Source organism: Phascolarctos cinereus, unplaced genomic scaffold (genome assembly GCF_003287225.1).
Source record: "Phascolarctos cinereus isolate Bilbo 61053 unplaced genomic scaffold, phaCin_HiC Scaffold_8;HRSCAF=390, whole genome shotgun sequence".
NCBI classification, from domain to species: Eukaryota; Metazoa; Chordata; class Mammalia; order Diprotodontia; family Phascolarctidae; genus Phascolarctos; species Phascolarctos cinereus.
The window spans coordinates 66,889,203-66,892,462 of record NW_027556291.1 but is presented as its reverse complement, the minus strand read 5'-3'; the positions used below and the strand labels follow the sequence as shown (position 1 = coordinate 66,892,462).

General features: G+C 44.1%; 1 protein-coding gene across 7 annotated transcripts in view; it reads right to left on the bottom strand.

Annotated features, from left to right (window-relative positions):
• LOC110203309 (uncharacterized protein C8orf48-like) overlaps positions 1-1,279 on the bottom strand; it is a 195,515-nt gene extending 194,236 nt beyond the window's left edge. For 2 of the 7 annotated variants that reach the window (XR_013483690.1, XM_078147992.1), the window contains exon 1: positions 1,095-1,274. The gene's annotated coding sequence lies outside the window, so the exon portion shown is untranslated. Of the gene's footprint in view, positions 1-1,094 lie in introns of all 7 variants that reach the window. The other 5 variants (XM_078147989.1, XM_078147988.1, XM_078147993.1 and 2 more) reach the window with 3 other exon arrangements.
• Positions 1,280-3,260: the final 1,981 nt, after the last annotated feature.

The following is a 3,260-nucleotide window of genomic DNA, read 5'->3' as shown; positions in this document are numbered from 1 at the left end:
CGAAATAATGAAGAGTGAAATGAGCAGACCCAAGAAAGTTGTATACAGTAACAGCAATGCTGTTTAAGTCATTCTATTATCAGTATCTAAATGAACTACAAAAGGCCTATGAAGGAAGAAACTATCTGCATCCAGAGAACTGACATATATGCATATGTATATATATGCATATGTGCATACATGTGTGTGAGTGTGTGTGTGTGTGTATTTGCGTCTAATGGTAACCATCTCTGGGGGGAGAGGGAAAAAAATGAAAGTTACATGACAACTGCATTGTAGATTTTAAAGGAACAGTACCTTGTACATAAGAGATCCTGCAGTTTCACATGCAATCCTTTTTCTTTTCTATTACACTCTGTTATGGAAATGCTTGTTTTATTTCTTAAATTCATAATAACAATAATAATAATAATAATAAAAAGATGGCCCAAGGGCCCACCTACTGCATGAAGCACCCACCCACCCCCAGGTGGTGCTGGGGAGCCAAAGGCTTCCAGGACCCCTCTGGGCTCCCCACTAAGAGGAAAAACACAAACAAAGAAGGCAAGCCCTGCTCTCCAGAAATTTATTCCTGAAGGGCGGGGGGAGGGGACAGGGGAAAGTGGGGGAGGGGAAGACAGAAAGAGAGGAGGAATGGGGGAAGAGGGAAGAAGGGGGAGGGGAAAGCAGGCTTGCAGCTGTTGCTTCCCTTTGTGATCCATCCCCGAACCACCTTGTTGGGTGCAGCTGCTCCCAGGAGGGCCTCTAGGCTTCACCAGTCAGCCTCAGGGACTGGGGCCGGGGGAGCAGCTATCGCGGCACCCCGAGCTCGACTAATTCTCCCCCTCACCCCCATGTACGGATTAGGAAACTGAGGCAGGGAGGGGGCAAGGTCGGGGAGGGAGCCACACAGTCCCGCCTCGGAGGTCGGGGGTCCCTCAGGCCAGCCACGGGAAGGGTAGGCCGCAGGAAGTTGCCGTTTTTCGGGGGTGGGGGGAATTGAGGGGGCACCGGGGCAGGAGGGGGCCCCACGGGGCCTTTTCGGGGTGGGGGGGGTGACTGCCCAGAGAGAGAACCAAAGCCGGAGGCGGCGGCGCGCGTGGAGCGAGGCCTACCGAGCTCAGGGACCGGCGGACGCTTCTTCCTGCGGCCTGGACAACAACGCGGCAGCCTCCTTCTGGCCTGAGTCTTCCAGGCAACCGAGAGGGGCGAGAGCCCCCCGCCCCACCCCCACGCGCAGACCCCGCAGGGGAGGGGGCGGGGCTTTCCCTCGCGGTGGGGGCGGGGCCTTAAGGGGCTAAGCCTAGGCTTCCCAAGGCCCTGGGGCGGGCCTGCCACGCGCTGGGGGCGGGGCCTGTGGCTGGAGGGGAGGGCCAAGTTAGGGAACTGAGGCTAGCCCTCCCCCCATGAGGTCAGGAATAAAGCCTGTCCTGCCTGAGACTGAGACTTCTCTCCTGCCCCTCTCTGCCTCCCTGCCTTCCTTCTTCCTTTTTTCTTCCTTTTCTCTTTCCTTTCTTCTTTAGTTCGTTTCTGTTTCCTTCTCCTTTCTTTTGTTTCTTTCCTTATTTCTTTCTTTCTTTCCTTCCTTTTATATCTTACCTTCTTTCTTCTTTCCTTATGTCCATTCCTTTCTTTTCTCTTTCTTCCTTTTTTCTTTCTTGCCTTACTTCTTTCTTCCTTTCCTTCCTTCTTTCTTTTCTCCCTTCCGCATTCCTTCTTTTGTTTTTCTTTCTTTCCTTCTTTCTTGCTTTCTTTCATTTCTCTTTCCTTCCTTCTTTTGTTTTGTCTTCCTTTCTTCCTTTCTCTTTTCTTTCCTTCATTTATTTCTTTTTCTTCCTTCTTTCTTTTCTCTTCTTTCTTTTCCTCTTTCTTCCTTCCTTTTTCTGCCTTTCCTTCTTTTCCTTTCTTCCTTCTTTCTTTTTTATCTTCTTTCTTCCTTTGTTCTTTCTTTTCTCTTTCCTTCCTTCCTTATTTCTTCTTTATTTCTTTTTCTTCCTCACCTCTTTCTTTCCTTCTTTCTTTTTTCTTTCCTTTCTCCTTCTTTCCATCCTACCTTTCTGGAACTTATGACCAAGCAAAGAGATGAAGAAAGAGTATGATAGGATGTAAAACGGACCATTGTGATTACATTAAATTAAAAGCATTTTGCACCCAAAAAATGCAGACAAGATTAGGAGGAAAGCAGAAAACTCAGAAAAAGTTTTTACATCACATTTCTCTGATAAAGTCCTAATTCGTCAAATATACAGAGGACTGACTTAAATCTATAAGAATACGAGACATTCCCCAATTGACAGATGGTTAAAGGATATGAAAAGGCAGTTTTCAGAAGAAAAAAAAAGCTACCTATACTCATATGATAAAATGCTCTCAATCACTACTGATTAGAGAAATGCAAATACAACAAATCTGAGGTACCACCTCACAGCTTTCAGGTTGGCTGATATGACAGAAAAAGAAAATGACACATGTTGGAGGGGATTGTGGAAACATCGGGGCACTAATACACTGTTGGTAGAGTCGTGAACTCATCCTGAACTGATTGTTGTGAACCCATTCTGTAAAGCACTTTGAAATTATGCTCAAAGGGTTGTAAAACTTTTCATATCCTTTGAACCAGAAATACCACAACTAAGTCTGTCTACTAAAGAGATTTTTAAAAAGGAAAAGAACCAATATGTACAAAATTATTTATAACAGTTCTTTTCGTGATGGCAAGGAATTAGAAATTGGGAGGATGTCCATGAATTGGGGAATGGCTGAACAAGTTGTGATATATGATTGTGATGGAACACTATTGTGCTATAAGAAATGATGAGCGGGATGCTTTCGGAAAAACCTAGGATGACTTACATAAACGGATGCAAAGAGAAGTGAATAAAAACAGAGCACTAGACAAAGTAATAGCAATATTGTACAATGGTCAACTGTGAATGACTTAGTTATTGTCAGCAATATAATGATCAATTCTGAAGGACGCTGGACAAAAAACTGCTATCTACCTCCAGAGAAAGAATTAATTGATGAATGCATTTTAAAGCATTTTTGTACTTTCTTTATTTTTCTTGTTGTTTTCTTATTCCACATTTTCGTTCTCAACATGGCTAATGTGGAACTATGTGTTACACGACTGCATAGCTATAATCAGTGTAAAATTTCTTGCCTTCTGAAAGGGGGAGGAGGAGAAGGAGGGAGGGAGAGAATTGGGAATGCAGATTTTTTAAAAAATGAATGTTAAAAATTATTTATATGTGTAATCAAAAAAAAATAAAAATGATAAT